The sequence below is a fragment of the Eptesicus fuscus genome, unplaced genomic scaffold, assembly GCF_027574615.1.
Source record: "Eptesicus fuscus isolate TK198812 unplaced genomic scaffold, DD_ASM_mEF_20220401 scaffold_52, whole genome shotgun sequence".
Taxonomy (NCBI): Eukaryota; Metazoa; Chordata; class Mammalia; order Chiroptera; family Vespertilionidae; genus Eptesicus; species Eptesicus fuscus.
Window position 1 is genome coordinate 99235 of NW_026557626.1, and position 17030 is coordinate 116264.

The following is a 17030-nucleotide window of genomic DNA, read 5'->3' on the forward strand; positions in this document are numbered from 1 at the left end:
AACCTATGAAGAACCACAGTCAGATCTCAGACACTCAGACCTCCCCTCCCCTGGTGCTGCAGGGTTCAATGGGGTCAGGCTGAAAGAACGCTGGGAGCAGAGAGGACTCTGGGAGGTGCGGAGGCCCCACCAGGCCTGATGGTGCTCAACAAGCCTCACACACACCCTGCACAGCAAGGATGCTGCCTCTAGGCTCCTCCTACTCACCACGAGTGGGCTGAAGCCTGTGAGTCCTGAAAGAAACTGAAGAGGTCAAAATGCCCGCCAGGAGGAAGGTGGTAGTCCTGCCCTAACCGGATGCACTTACACAAAGTGCCCTTTAGCTCCGCCTATGTGGTCGCATTGCTTTCTGGGTAATGTAGTTTCCTCAAACGCCAAGGGAGGGCTAGCATCCCAGCCAATGACATTGGTGAATAAAGATGGTGATGCTCAGCAAGTGGCCCTGGGGAAGGAGGAGATGGGGCCAGAGGCCTGGTTAACTGGGACAGATGGGCACACCTCGCAGGAGAGGGAAGTGGGGAGAACCAGGAGAGATCCCCCAAAGAATATATGCACAGGCGAAAATGAGAGACATCTGTAATACTGTCAACGATCAAAAAGACATATTAAAATTTAAAAAAATATACAATATAGCCCAGCTGGTGTTGCTCAATGTTTGAGCACTGATCTATGATCCATGAGGTCCTGGTTGTATTCCTGGTTAGGGAACATATAAATGGAGAAAATTCCTCCAGGGTGGGGCCCAGAATTTGAGGGACATTTTCCTCTGGACCGGGGCGTAATAAATGTAACTCCATCTCTCTAAGTGTTGCTTGGTTCCTCTCCAGTTTTCTGTAACAGTACCGGCTCCTTCCCGGGCCCTCAGCCTGAAGCAGGGCCTTGCTTCTTCCTTCATCAGAAACGCAGGGGCGCCGAAACCGGTTTGGCTGAGTGGATAGAGCATTGGCCTGCGGACTCAAGGGTCCCAGGTTAGATTGTGGTCAAGGGCATGTGCCTTGGTTGCGGGCACATCCCCAGTGGGGGATGTGCAGGAGGCGGCTGATCGATGTTTCTCTCTCATCGATGTTTCTGGCTCTCTATCCCTCTCTCTTCCTCTCTGTAAAAAATCAATAAAATATATTTAAAAAAAGAAAGAAGAAGAAGCGCAGGGGCAGGTGTTCGGCTCCTTTGGGACTGCGGTCCCTTCACCAGGGACGTATTTCATTGCCCCTTTAGAGAGCTCGCCTTGCTCAGGGGCTGCTGTTGTGGGTGTTAGATCTCCGGGGCGATGAACAAAGAGACGAGGGCTGGGCGCTCCCTGATTCAGCTGAGACGCTTCAACCACCAATGTTGGTCCCACGCATAGCTTCTGTCATTGGTTCTCTCCCCCAGCGCCAGGAGATGACAGAAAAAAGCCATCCTGTTCCAGAAAATTCAGAGGCAGATGGAGCCCCGAGGGGCCCCGCCCAGGACTCTGACCAGGGAAGCCAGGGAGCAGGTCCGGTATTTACATGAAGGATTTCCAGAGTCCTGGTCAGTTCCCAGATTGTCTGAAGGTTTGGATGTTAGCTCTGATGAAGGGTTTTAAAAAGCAAGTTTGTGCCCACATTGGAGAATAAACTGAAGCCAGATCAAAAGGTCCCTCAGAAAGCTGGGCCTGCCCACTCGCTCCGCCAGCTTCCAGGCACTGGGGATGCCTGGGAGCTGCTTTCTGCAGGCCGCCCTGTGTCAGGAGCTGAAGACTCATCCCAAGGCCACAGTCACAGAACAGCTTTCAGGGTCACAGAACCGAACACTCAGAGTACAAACACCCTGAGGAGACAGAAGGGAAGGAATAAAGGAGTCCAGAGCCTGGAGAAGGAAAGCTTTGTGCCTGTGGCTGCAGCCCCAGGTCAGCACAGAGAGCTGCAGAAGTACTCCACCAGTGGGTGTGAGGGCGCCAGAGGCTCTGACAGTGATGGATTGCCAAGTGCGAAGGAGCTGGAAGCATGGAAGGCAAGAGACCTGGGGGAGCAGGACTTCAGCAGCAAGGTAGCGCAGAGGGGGCGAGAGTTCTTTGAGGACAAAGGGAACTTCCTGTACAGAATTTGACCGGGAGCCTGGCTGGTGGAGGTGTCATGTAAAACACAGCTGAGCGAGCAGATTGGAGCTGCCTGGATTTCTGTGTGTGAATGGTCCACCTTGGAAATGATGAGCCTGAAAATGGAAGGAGCTGCTTGGATTTCAGTCTGACAAGGGACAGTGAACTTTACAGGGCAGATGTGTATGTGGGCAGCGTGAAGAACGGCCTGGGTGTAGTCTAGTTCCCGGAGCATGGTTCCTGGTCTGACCATGTGGATACTCAGTACTCACCCTTCTTGCTTAGGCTTTCTGTGTCGAAACCAGCCTGTGTCACATACGTTAGGAGTTTGTTGTCTTTACAACATGTGTATGGGAGGAATTGGAAAGTGTTCCTTCTGACATCGGTTACTTCTTGATGAATGAACACTAACAGTTCTGGAGCTGCTTAGTCAATTGGTTGTATTCATTTTGTGCAAAGTAAAGTGAAATGCAGCAAAGAAATAAGTATATACATATCTGCATAGTCCATGGACATAGACAATAATCTGCTGAGTGCCTAGAAATGGTGGGGGCAGGGCAGAGGGAGGCAGAGGGGGATGAGGATGGGGGAAATTGGGTCTATTTGTAATAGAGCCAAAAATATAAACATCGTTTGTCCACCTGGCATGGCTCAGTGGTTGGGAATGGACCCATGAAACAAGGTATCTCTAGTTGGATTCCAAGTCAGAGCACTTGCCTAGGTTGGGGAGCTCCACCCCTGTAGGGGGCATGCAGGAGAGAGCTGATCGATGATTCTCTCTCATCATTCATGGATCTCTGTCTCCCTCTCTCTCTAAAAAATCAATAAAGAAAGAAGAGCGTTAAAATTGATTTGATTCAACACCACCAATTTGAGTGAAGACCATCATGTTTTCTTCCAGGTCCTCCAAGCAAAATCATGCCTTGGTCTGTTGTGTGGAAGATGTCCCAGGCACACCTGTGTTCAGGAACAGGAAGCAGCCTGGAGCCGGTCGGCCTCACCTTGGTCTGTAGTGTTAGAGTTCATTGCTTCATGTTCGAAAAGATTTCACTGACCAAGTTCAGAAGATTTTGAGGACACATTAACTGAAACTGGGGATAATGAAAAAACGTAGGCCTTAGGATAGAACAGGAAGCAGCAGAGAGATAGAACAGGAAACAGCTGGCTCCTTTGACTCTAGAAACATTGTGGGAAATAAATGAGCCAAAGCGAGGCTGCTGTGAGCTCACTGGGCATTCAGAGGAAAGGAGGCCTTGAGCGCAGAGTCCGGGGTTAGGCCAGGACGAGCTGACACTGCTCATTGCTACCCTGGTTGCAGGTTGCGTGGGATCCCTGAAAATCTTAGGAGAGCCGGGCAAGCGTGGTTCAGTGTTGAGTGTTAACCTATGACCCTGCAGGTCACTGATCAATTCCTGGTCAGGGCACATGCTCAGGTGGTGGACTGGATTCATACTGTGGTGCATGCAGGAGGCAGCCTATCCGTGATTCTCTCTCATCATTCATCTTTCTCTCTCTCTATCCCCTACCCCTTCCTCACTGAAATCAATAAAAATATAGCTTTGAATGTATATTTTAAATCAATTACACTTACATCAAAGTTTAAAAAATAATTAAAACTTGCCACTTCTCATTGTTTTACTATTTTATCATGTATGTTCTTGAGTATATCTATCTAATGCATCAGCATGTTTGTAATAAAATATAATGATGTGCTCCTGAGATATCCTAGCAGGCCCATGTTCAGTGCCAACATTTTGTCATTTTGAAACTAATCACGATGAGAGTATTTACCACCAGGAATAAATGGTGGAGAATGTTAGCAACATAGATTGAACTTAAAAGTGTATCATGCAAGTGGGCATTAAATTGTGTATAAGGTAAAATGTGAGAAAAACAATTTTCCTTCCAGTATTCAAAACATACTGAGTAGTTCCAAATGGAAAAGAAACCAATTGAGTCCTTAAGGAATGGGTGAAGTGAACAGACATGTCTTAGATGCTGAACTGCCCTCCTATTGCTTAAATCCTAAACTCATTTTAAAAATTGAAAAAGTGAGTGCTCAGCGTGCCTTGGAGCCTGGCGACTTCCCATTGATCACATCCTAGGACTTGCCTCACAGCATGGCCCCCAAACACCAGTCCTATCTCCCACCTCAAACAAAGAAACCTAAACTGGCTCCAGCCCCCAAGCAGGAGAAGAAGCTGACCCCTCCGGACGTGCTGAGGGAGAAAAAGAACAGCAATAAGTGATTGAACATATTGATGAAGTACAAAATGAAATAGACAACTCAATGAACAGGACAGTGAGGAGATTTTGAAAGTAGAACAGAAATATAACAAACTCCACCAACCATTTTTTCAGAATAGGTCAGAATTGTTCGCCAAAGTCCCAAATTTTGGGGTAACAACATTTGTCAACCATCCACAAGTGTCTGCACCGCTTGGGGAAGAGAATGAAGAGGCGCTGCATTATTTGACAAGAGTTGAAGTGACAGAATTTGAAGATATTATGTAAGGTTACAGAATAGATTTTTATTTTGATGAAAATCCTTACTTCGAAAATAAAGTTCTCTCTAAAGAGTTTCATCTGAATGAGAGTGGAGATCCATCTTCAAAGTCCACTGAAATCAAATGGAAATCTGGAAAGGATTTGACGAAACGTTCAAGTCAAACACAGAATAAAGCCAGCAGGAAGAGAGAGCATGAGGAACCAGGGAGCTTCTGTACCTGGCTTACTGACCATTCTGATGCAGGTGCAGGTGAGTTAGAAGTCATCAAAGATGACATTTGGCCAAATCCTTTACAGTACTACTTGGTTCCTGACATGGATGAAGAAGGGGAAGGAGAAGATGATGATGATGATGAAGAAGAGGAAGGGTTGGAAGATATTGATGAAGAAGAGATGAGGATGAAGGTGAAGAAGATGAAGATGAGTAATTTTCTAGTATTATGCTGTCCCTCCTAAAGCACAGAAAGGTTGGGATTCAAACAATATCTGTAAATTCTATGATGATAGGTCATAATTTTGCTTGACAATCATCCCTGGAAGAGAAAATAACCAAAAAAATTAAGGTACTAAAGAAAAATACCTTTAATAAAAAATAATAAACAAGAACAGAGTACAGTAAGCAATTTGCAGGTTGGTGAATTAGAAAGTAAAACAATTCATATAATCATAATTCAATAAAAAATCTCTTCAGCCACAAATGTACCAGGTAGTAGATCTGGGCATGTCCTTCAAGCCTCAGTTGTACTGGAAACACATAAGGAATACAGTACAGTGCAAGTTCCATTAAAAGGATTTAAATTCAGAAAAATAGGTCCCAAACAGTCGCATTCAGTGTTATTATTCTAAGTAAATAAAATAAAACATTCCCTGCACATTTAACACTTCACTCCAATGTGAACTCTCAGATGTTTAATAAGACTAGATTTTTGGCGAAAAGACTTCCCACATTCAGTACACTCATATGGCTTCTCTCCAGTGTGACCTCTCTGGTGATTAATGAGTGTACTTCTTGTACTGAAGGACTTCCCACATTCACTACACACATATGGCTTCTCTCAAGTGTGGACTTACAGATGTTTAATAAGGTAAGATTTTTGGCTAAAAGGCTTCCCACATTCAGTACACTCATATGGCTTCTCTCCAGTGTGAATTGTCTGGTGTTTAATGATTGCACTTCTTTCACTAAAGGACTTCCCACATTCAGTACACTCATATGGCTTCTCTCCAGTGTGAACTCTGAGGTGTACAGTGAGGTGAGCTCTTAGACGAAAGGAAATCCCACATTCACTTACACTCATACATCTCTTCTCCAGGGTGAACTCTCTTGTGTCCAATGAGGTTAAAGAATCGTTTAAACACTTGCCTACATTTCTTACACTCATAAATCACTTCTCCAGAAAATTCACCCTGACATTGAACAACTTTCAGGAAGTGGCTGGCAGCATTTTCACAGTCACCCCACTGGTGATCACTTTTTCCATCAAGAAATTCCTGTGAAATCTCCCTGCCACAGTGTCGCTCTTCGGTGTTGAGAGTGGCCTGGTGCTGGGAAAGCTCTGAGTTGTACTGCAATTCTTCCCCAACCTCCCTGCGGGTTGAAGGCACCATCGATAAGTAGAAGCAGCACCTGCTCACATAGGATGCCCTGTCCATAGCTTGCGTCCAGGGCTCCTCTCCACATTCATTCCTCTGTTGCTGGGGAGGGTTTGCACTCAAACAGAAGTCTCCAACACATGCATCACTACAAAAGGCTTTCTGCTCAAAGTCTGCTGCATGTGACCCAGTCAGGTGCAAAATATCTTTTAACAAAGAGAAACACCACTTACACAGAAGGGTCTTCTGGGTGGCTGGACCTGTCTTAGAAGCCCTGTCCTATGACTCTCCTTGTATAGATACACTCTGATCAGAACAGACCACCTCATCATCCATTTTATGCCAACAACCTGAAAAGTGAGAAAGGGTGAGGAAATGAATGTTGAATGTGGTGACAGTGGGAAGTCCCATTGCAAAAGTGTGGCACACATCACACGTTGGTTCCATGAAATTGTTTGAAAATAAAAGATGTGCAGGAAGGATGAATAAGAGGCTCTTGTGACTTTTTGGGCTAATGAAGATCCCAACACAGGGAGGCCTCACCAGAAGTATGACACAAACATGGGAAGCACCACATGGATTAGAATATGGATCTCCATCTCATCCTTCAACTAACAGCATTCAGCAGGGCTTATCTGCTGGGGACCGGGCGAGCTGTGCAAGAGCTTGGTTCTGTCTTACTCCAAGTAGAATTCAATAAAGGAGTAGCTGGTTTTGAAGACTTCTTAGCGCGTATGTGGACCTCATAACACATGTGCGAGTCAATGTCGCAGAATACTGCGTAGACACCAGTGCAGAGGAACAGGTGATGACGTATTAAACAGTCAGCACTGGGCCTGAGCAACACAGCTTGCTATAGTATTCAGGGATGAAAATATTACAACATTTGAATGGGGCCATACAAGAACAGCCCATGGTTCATGTAGGTAAAAACCGTAACATGGCAGTGGCTGCCACAAAGAACCCTTACCTAGAGGAAGAGGGCAGAAGTTGAAGCCCTGCATGTGGACACTGTCAGCCTCCCATGAAGAGAAAGTGCAAACTGGGACCCATTAAGCTCGCTGCAAGACGCCCGACTCCCTGACACTTCCGGTACTTTTTGAGGTAACAGGTGTTATGGATGATCGTGGAGTCCTTTGCTCAGCGCCCTCCATGCAGCCCATCTCTGGCAGCCACAGCACATTTGACAGGACAGTGGGGGACATTAGCAGAGGCCATGTCCTGGCTGTGGGAGAGAGAAAGCTATGCCTGAGGAATAAAGGAAGAGAGGTCTTCACCTCAGGACACTGGGACAACATGAGGGTCTTATCTACAGATGATACAAGTGCAAACATTTCTAGCTTAACCTTGCAGTACAGAAGTCTCTGAGCCTCATCTAAGAGCCCCCACTCCTCCTGAGAAAAGGCAATGGCCACGTCCTCAAAGTTCACATCCTGTCATATGGGGACAGTACAGGCCATGATCAGATTCACTCCTAAGAATATATGTCTGTCTGACTCCCCACCCTCCATACCCATCTGCTCTTTCCACTCTTCACATCAGAGAAAATACCAGGCCTTCATCCCATGAAAGCCACTGTATTCTTATTTTCCTGCTGACATTTTTCTTCCCACAATTAAGGGAGTTGAGCAGATAGAAGATACCTGAGCTGTAGAACTCCCATGTATGCAACAGTGCCTCTTATCAATACAGTGGGTGTCAATAACATAGGTTAGAGAGGGATGTTCATCATAAAGAGAGTGAATGATTTGATACTGGTCTTCTCAGCAAATAGCTTTGTATGCCATCCAATTGTTCTTCTAAGACACCAAAAACATGGCATCGCACTTCACCAGCTTGACCCCATTTCAAAGGTACCATGGCCATCACTTTTCATAATCCGGTGCACGTAGTTCTTTGAACAACACTTCTCTCACACAGCTTCATTCCCAGAGGCACAACTTCAAAGGTAATGCAAATTTGCTGTGGTGTGTATATTTTCCTAATCACCTCCTTTTCCAAAAAATATAGGTGATCACTTCCATAATCTATTTCTCTTTTACTGTTCTTCCTTACCCATCGTGGAGATTCACAAGCCTGGGTAACACTGGGGAATGCAATCTCATTCCCATCAACCAGTGTGTCACTCCCAACAACAAAAGGCAGTGGGTTAGTTAAATGGCACCTAAGCTCTTAACCTAGAATGTAGCATACAAACACCTCTCTATAAAGGTAATTACCCTTAAATTCACCTTATTGTTACATCCAGGCACCACCAGAAATAGACTTCCTTCATTCATTCTTATGTCAATGTTAGGGTGCTTTGGACATGAATTCACATGCCCTCTCCAAGTGCACATCTCTCTTTACATCACACCCCTCTCAAACTTGCACTTCCACAGCACCAGCTCCCATACTCATCTCCTGGCCTTTTACTTATTACTCAGCATGTGTCATCAGAGGATGGTTGCCAAATTGAATCAGGATCAAGTACTGCCTAGACTCTGATAGGCCACACTCATAGAAGTAGCCTTGAGTCCTGTTATGTAGGCCTCTCTCCATTAATGTTTTTTTTTTCCTTCAACCACAACTATAAAGAACAACCATCAGATCTCAGCTATCCATAGCCCACTTCCTCTTATGCTTCACTTGATGTCCCTTCACTACTCATAGCCAACATCTCTCACTTAACCTTCACTCAAGTCCGAGCCCTGATGTCCCTCTGAACCATGCCCAGTGACTCTCAGAGATGATGATTCAAGCCTCTTATCTAATCCACAAGACTGAATGCAACTCCCCACAGCCAGGCTACACCAAGGACCACAACAAAAATCCTGGTAAGCGTTGAGAGATATGAATATGTACCAGCCCTAGTCTCATCTTGTTTGAATTATCTTTGCCTCCAATTAATCTCAGGTCCACTCATCTTTAAAAGGTATTGGCCACTGCTAAACGATTATCTCTCCCCCACACTCTATATGACAACTTCTTCCCCTAAGCTGTGTTATGACACCCCCTTCTCACAAACTGGCCCCAGGAAGAAAGCCATTCCTCAGGCTCACACTGTCCCTTCTGAACTACTACTATCATTAACAACCTGACCACGATTCCCTGTATTAAAGTGATATACTGTCCTAGATGATGTGTCTCATTTGGTTGAGCACAGACCCATGCACTGGTGTGAGGTCACATGCCTGGGTTGTGGGCTGGATCCACAGTAGAGATTGTGCAGGTGGCAACCGATCCCTGTTTTTTGCTCATCCCTGTTTCTCTGTCTCTCTCGCCTTCCTCCCCTCCCCATCCTTTCTACATCTAAAATCAATAAAAATATAGATGTACTTTAAAAAACATACCTGCAGGTTCCTGATCCGGCTCCCTCTTTATTCCAAGCCTTTGCACATCTGGAACCTGTGTCTGGAGGACCTCGCACTCACTACACTGGTTTCCAAAAACAAGGTCCACTCCATGAAGCCTCCTCCTGGCCTTTGGAGTCTGGGCTCAGTGTCTGTTCAAAGTCCCCAGGTCCCCGGATACAAGAGCGGCTGACAGACCCAGGACTCTACTATCTCAGAGGCCACAAGGGGGTGAGGCCCTGAAATAAGCTCCACAAACCCGTACACCTGATCGATTCTGCATTTGCAGGAATTTGTGGAAAGAAAATGGTCTGTTGGGAGCCTGGCAACCACCAGCCTCTCTGGGCTCAGGCTGCTCAGTGCCCTTGCCCAGCCCGGAGGCCAGGTGCCCTCCAGATTCCTGTGTGATCTCAGGGCTCAGTCCTCAGTGCTCACTCCTGCCAGTTCCCTTGTCATTTACAGGACTTCCCCTTCCTGTCCACAATGCTGTCCTCTGTCTTCTAGTCTGTTCTTCCTGTGAGCAATGTCAGGAAAAGTTAGAATCCTGCCTCAGAAAATGTCCCTCTTTTTTCACAACCATCTATGGTCCCAGCGTTCTGAGAATGAAAGTAAAACTCCTCACCAAAACCCACACCTCATCTCTTTGTTGCCTTTAGACCCAAACAGGCCCGGGTTTCCGAATCCTCCCAGCTCAGTGTCACCATCACGTCCTCACAAGGTGGCACTGCAGCCTTCCACCCTCTTCCCCATCACCCACGTGTCACCACCAGGGACTCACCATTCTGGACGCTGGGACCTGGGCGGCAGGACCTGAGCGGCGCCGGCCCCCAGGCTGGAGGGTTCAGGGGGGTCAGGCTGCGGGAACGCTGTGAGCAGAGAGGCGTCCGGGAGGCAGGGGGACCCCGATCTCAGTCTGTTGGGGCTCCAGGAGCCTCAGACACACCCTGCACCGCAGGCGGCGGCCTCCCAGGCCTCCTCCTACTCACGACCAGGGCCCTGAAGCCTGTGATTCTGTGAACAACAGACCTAAAACTTTAAAATGGCCACCGCGAGGAGAAAGGCGGAAGTCCCGCCCTAACCGGATGCGCAGACACCAAAATGCCCTCTGGTTCCGCCCACACTGGTGCAGTGCTTTCTGGGTAATGTAGTTTTGTCAACAGCCGAGCAGGGCTAGAAACCCAGCCATTGAGTTAGGTGAATAAAAGTGTTGTGGCAGAGAGAGTGATGGCTGGGGAGGGACAAGATGCGTCCACAGGCTTGGCTAACTGCAAAAGACGGACAGATCTCCGAGGGCAGTGGTTCCCAACCTTCCTAATGCCGCGACCCTTTAATACAGCTCCTCACGTTGTGGTGGCCCCAATGGTGAAATTATTTTCATTGCTACTTCCTAACTGTGATTTTGCTACTGTTAATGAATCGTAATGTAAATATCTCGTGTTTTCCGATGGTCTTAGGCTCAACCTGTAGGTTGAGAACCGCCAGCAGGGTCGCCTAAGACCATCGGAAAACATGACCGTGCCCAGACGTAACCAGCCTAGAACAGCTCTGCCTCAGGGTCGCCTAAGGTGTGTGAGGTCTTGACTTCATGCAGAAAAGATTTCACACCATGAGTTCAGAAGCTTTTGGGGGTACATTTATTAAAGCTGGGGGTGATGAAAGAAAGTAGATTTCTTAGCTGCTGAACTATCTGCCTATTGTATAAATCATTAATTCATTTTAAAAATTGGCAACATTTTCTTTTTTTTTTTTTTTTAATTTCTTTATTGATTAAGGTGTCACATATTTCTCCTCATCCCCCCATTCCCATCCCACCCTCTCTCCCCACGCATGCCCCAATCCCCTGTTGAACTTAACCGTTGGATAGGCTTATATGCATGCATACAGGTCCTTTGGTTGAACTCTCCCCCTCCCCCCACCCTCCCCCTACCCTCCCCTATCCTCCCTCTGAGGCCCGATAGTCCGATCGATGCCTCCTTGCTTCTGGTTCTGTTCTTGTTCCTCAGTCTATGTTGTTCATCATTTCCCCTAGATGAGCGAGATCATATGTCACTAGATATATACTAATAAGAACTGAATGTGAGACGAGCAATAATAGTTATGCTGACAGGCAAATGAATCAATCTGTAGCGAGCTTCCCCCTGGATCAACAGTTCTTTTGAGACCCAATTTCAATGTCCAGTAGTTCCTTATGTGTACATGTCAGCACTGACCCCTCAGTTCTGGATGGTGGACAAATGGTGGTAATGGAGGTCCGACTCCCTCTTGTTTGGTCTCGGCCGAACCCAGGGGCACGCCGTCACCCAGACTAAGGGGCACGTGGCCTCACCCATATCCAAGGGGCACGTGGTCTCACCCGGGCCTGGGACCCAGCCTCACCCGGATGGATCCAGGGGCGCACGGCCTCACCCGGAACCAGGATCTGGCTTCACCCGTACCCAGGGACGCTTGGCCTCTCCCAGACCCAGGGGCATGTGGCCTCACCCGGGCCTAGGTGCACGAGGCCTCATCCGGATCCAGGGACACATGGTCGCACCTGGACCCAGGGACGCTTGGCCTCTCCCAGACCCAGGGCCACTTGGGCTCACCCGGGCCTAGGTGCACGCGGCCTCACCCGGATCCAGGGACACATGGTCTCACCCGGACCCAGGGACGCTTGGCGTCTCCCAGACCCAGGGCCACTTGGGCTCACCCGGGCCTAGGTGCACGAGGCCTCGCCCGGATCCAGGGACACATGGTCTCACCCGGACCCAGGGACGCTTGGCCTCTCCCAGACCCAGGGCCACTTGGGCTCACCCGGGCCTAGGTGCACGAGGCCTCATCCGGATCCAGGGACACATGGTCGCACCCGGACCCAGGGACGCTTGGCCTCTCCCAGACCCAGGGCCACTTGGGCTCACCCGGGCCTAGGTGCACGCGGCCTCACCCGGATCCAGGGACACATGGTATCACCCGGACCCAGGGACGCTTGGCCTCTCCCAGACCCAGGGCCACTTGGGCTCACCCAGGCCTAGGGGCACGAGGCCTCACCCGGATCCAGGGACACATGGTCTCACCCGGACCGAGGGACGCTTGGCCTCTCCCAGACCCAGGGCCACTTGGGCTCACCCGGGCCTAGGTGCACGAGGCCTCATCTGGATCCAGGGACACATGGTCGCACCCGGACCCAGGGACGCTTGGCCTCTCCCAGACCCAGGGCCACTTGGGCTCACCCGGGCCTAGGTGCACGCGGCCTTACCCGGATCCAGGGACACATGGTCTCACCCGGACCCAGGGATGCCTGGCCTCTCCCAGACCCAGGGCCACTTGGGCTCACCCGGGCCTAGGTGCACGCGGCCTCACCCGGATCCAGGGACACATGGTCTCACCCAGACCCAGGGATGCCTGGCCTCTCCCAGACCCAGGGCCACTTGGGCTCACCCGGGCCTAGGTGCACGCGGCCTCACCCGGATCCAGGGACACATGGTCTCACCCGGACCCAGGGATGCTTGGCCTCTCCCAGACCCAGGGCCACTTGGGCTCACCCGGGCCTAGGTGCACGCGGCCTCACCCGGATCCAGGGACACATGGTCTCACCCGGACCCAGGGACGCTTGGCCTCTCCCAGACCCAGGGCCACTTGGGCTCACCCGGGCCTAGGTGCACGAGGCCTCATCCGGATCCAGGGACACATGGTCGCACCCGGACCCAGGGACGCTTGGCCTCTCCCAGACCCAGGGCCACTTGGGCTCACCCGGGCCTAGGTGCACGAGGCCTCATCCGGATCCAGGGACACATGGTCGCACCCGGACCCAGGGACGCTTGGCCTCTCCCAGACCCAGGGCCACTTGGGCTCACCCGGGCCTAGGTGCACGAGGCCTCACCCGGATCCAGGGACGCTTGGCCTCCCCAGACCCAGGGCCACTTGGGCTCACCCGGGCCTAGGTGCACGCGGCCTCACCCGGATCCAGGGACACATGGTCTCACCCTGACCCAGGGACGCTTGGCCTCTTCCAGACCCAGGGCCACTTGGGCTCACCCGGGCCTAGGTGCACGAGGCCTCACCCGGATCCAGGGACACATGGTCTCACCCGGACCCAGGGATGCTTGGCCTCTCAGACCCCGGGACACGTGACCTCACCCATGCCTAGGTGCACGAGGTCTCACCCGGATCCAGGGACACACGGTCTCACCCAGACCCAGGGACGCCTGGCCTCCCCCAGACCCAGGGGCAGTGGCCTCACCCGGGCCTCACCCGGATCCAGGGACACACGGTCTCACCCAGACCCAGGGACGCCTGGCCTCCCCCAGACCCAGGGGCACGTCCTCACCCGGGCCTAGGCGCACGAGGCCTCACCCGGTCCAGGGACACACGGTCTCACCCGGACCCAGGGACGCCTGGCCTCCCCCAGATTCAGGGGCATGCGGCCCCACCCGGGCCTAGGTGCACGAGGCCCCACCCGGATCCAGGGACATATGGTCTCGCCCGGACCTAGGGGTGCGTGGCCTCTCTCAGACCCAGGGGCACGTGGCCTCTCCTGGACCTAGGTGCACGAAGCCACCCGGACCCAGGGGCGCGTTACCTCTCTCAGACCCCTGGTCGCGTGGTCTCACCCGGATCCAGGGGCTCACGGCCTCACCCGTACTCGGGACCCAGCCTTACCCGGATCCAGGGGCCCACGGCCTCACCCGGTCCCAGGGTTCAGATTCGCCCGGACCCAGGGGCACATGGCCTCACCCGAACCCGGAATCCAGCCTCACCTGGACCCAGGGGCGTGTGGCCTCACCCAAACCCAGGGGCGTGAGGCCTCACCTAGACCCAGAGGCGTGTGACCACATCTGAGCCCAGAGGCTTGCAGGCTCGCCTGGACTCGGGTCTCAGCGGGGTTTCGTCTTCTTGATCCCAATTCCTGTTGGTCAATTCCCTCTCAGCAATTCCTTCGGTCATTTTCTCAGAGCTCCAGGGCGGCTGCCGCAGAACTCGTTGGGCGGCGGGCTCGGCAAGGCTCCGGTGTGCCCGGTGCCCGGCGGTGGGCTGGTCCGGTGTCGCTGCATCGGCCCTTGGGTCTGCAACGGTGGCCAGTCGCTGAGCGTGCGCACCTGGCCACTTCGGGGCATTGAGATTCTTGAAGGACTCGGAGGTCAGCAAGCACGGAGTCTCCCACCCCATGTCTCCCAGGGGCTCGTCTGTCCGTGCTCGGCAGCGAGTGGAGCCGTCCCCTCAGCCGGAGACCGCCGGGGGAACTGCGCCGAGCACGTTCCAGGCCACCATTGTGTCGCCTGAGCCATAGTTCTTAAAGTGTGGACTTTGGGTCACCAGCATCAGCATCATCCTGCGTACCTCTCTCTTTTATTCTAGTTGTAGAGCATCTGCTCAGCCAGCCCCCCGGTCTTTCTGGCTGGTGTCTGCTCTGCTCTCCCGTCGTAGTCTCAATATTGTTGTGGTAGGCAACGATCAGGCTGCCGCCCTATGTCTCCATCTTGGTCCTCCTTTGTACAGTTAAGTCTTGATTGTTGTTGGTGTCACTGGGAGGAATTGTCCTCCAGGCCAATTGGCCGTGAGGACCCTCTTTGTCCATATAGGAAGAGTTGCTGTGCAGGAGACATGTTTGTGGGCCGGGTCTTGATGCAGCAATGCCTTGGCGCTCACTGAGTCTGCCTCTAGAATGCTTCCCTTATGCAAGTGATTGAAATCTGGTGTCATCTCCCACCAACCACTAGATGCCCTCGTTTCTGGGTCTCCAATGCAGTGTGGGTCAGCCACTACCTGAGGCACTCAGCAGGAAAAAGCTTCTGCTCAGCTTGGCTGGGGCGGAGCTACAGGGTGGAGCCTACAACCTTGGCTTCCTGTCAGCCCCGCCCTATGAGGCTCCTGTGTCTGTGTCCCTCTGTATTCCTTTGCAAACACCTCTGAGAGAAACGCGCCCTGGAATTTCGCCCACTGCCAAACAGTCCAGTCCCTCCCCTAATGAATCTGGACTCCCAGATTCTCGCCTGGAACTGGGTTTCAGTGCAGTTGGAACTGGGTCTCAGCGCAGTCTGGCGTCCCTGTCTCCTTCACAGCAGGGCCACCCAGTGGCACAGGCAAAAGTCCGTCCTCTGCGCACCTTCCAGTGCGCGCGTCTGGAGCCGCTGCTTCTCTGTGCCTCCGCCACCACAGCCCAAATTCATTCCCCCAGCGTGCGCCTGGCTTCCCAGGGTTTCGCCCGGAACTGGGGTTCAGTGCAGTCGGAACTGGGGTTCAGCACTTGGCAACATTTTCTGACCAGACTTTTCAACCAAAGAGATAAAGGCGGTGTAAATCAATGCATCAAGAAATGCTCACCATAAAAATGCCTTAGGGGAATGGGTTTAAAACAAAACAAGTTAACACTATACTGATTTTCAGGCCTGCAATTTAAAAATATTAAGTATTGCATGAGCTCACAGGTATAAAGAAAAACTAGAATTTTCATCATTGTGGGTGTCTGGAAAGGCAAAGGGAATAACCATTTTAGTGAAAAGTTCTGCATGTCTTAAAAAGTAAAACCCTCACCTACACTACAAAAGTTAGATAAGTAAAACATACATTTACATAAAGAACTGAACCCAATATTCCCTGAAATTTTATTTATAATACCCCAAACCTGGAAATAACAAAAACCATAGTCAGATCAATAGACAAAGTGGTTATTGAGAGAATACAGTACTACTCAGCAATACAAAATAAAAACCTTTCACATAAGAATGAGTGTTCAATCACAAAATAACTGTGTAGCATGAAAGAGTTCAATATTTGTTAAGGTTTACACAAATTATAGTGTTTATAATATTATGAAAAATATAAACTAATCTTTTCACAAAAGGAAAATGAGTGACTGTATTTAGAGCTGGGAAGGCAGAAAGAGAGATTACAAAAGGGCAGGAGGTAAATTTAGGGTGTACTAAAGTAGGTTTTGAGTTGTAGGTATGAAAATTAATACCATAGTTAGTAAATAATAACACCAAGAATAATCTCTTCCCTGGCCATTGCACTGCAGTTGATTGGGCAACATCGCTTGCCCTGAAAGCTCACTGGTTCCAGTCCTGGTCAGGGCACACGCCTACCTGGATGCTTTAATCTCTTAAAGGAAACATTAAGAATTAAGATGCTGCCCTGCTCAGGGGGCTCAGTGTGTTGGAGCATCCTCCCGTAAAGCATACCCCCAAAAATTGATGGCTTGTTTGATTCATGCTAAGGGAACTTAACTAACTAGTTTGTAAATTAAATTCTTGTTCACAAAAACAAGGAGGAGGCAATTGATCCATGTTTCCTTTTTTATCGATGCTTCTTCTTTTTTCTTCTCTCTCTCTCTCTCTCTCTCTCTCTCTCTCTCCCTTAAATTAATAAACAATTCCCTGGGACAGAATTTTAAAAAAATAAGCTGTTTATGTTTTAAGTACGTATGGTTAAATCTAAACCTCTATCTCTAGAACAGTTGTCAGAATCATCTGAACTCAGTGGAAGTCTGTCTCCTTTCATGTAAGAGGCTAAAAGAATACATATCACGGATTTCTGAAAAGAAAAGAAAAAAAAACACACAC

At 50.2% G+C, this 17030-nt stretch overlaps 1 long non-coding RNA gene and 2 pseudogenes across 1 annotated transcript; 2 read left to right on the forward strand and 1 right to left on the reverse strand.

Annotated features, from left to right (window-relative positions):
• Nucleotides 1-1384: 1384 nt before the first annotated feature.
• On the forward strand, nt 1385-2258 carry LOC129148483 (neugrin-like; annotated as a pseudogene).
• Nucleotides 2259-4176: 1918 nt separating this feature from the next.
• Nucleotides 4177-5014, forward strand: LOC129148482 (protein SET-like; annotated as a pseudogene).
• Nucleotides 5015-5131: 117 nt separating this feature from the next.
• Nucleotides 5132-10526, reverse strand: LOC129148486 (uncharacterized). The gene is made up of 3 exons (XR_008555471.1): nt 10271-10526; nt 7131-7385; nt 5132-6510 (listed from the first exon to the last, which is right to left on the reverse strand). It is a non-coding gene; the product is annotated as an uncharacterized LOC129148486 (long non-coding RNA).
• Nucleotides 10527-17030: the final 6504 nt, after the last annotated feature.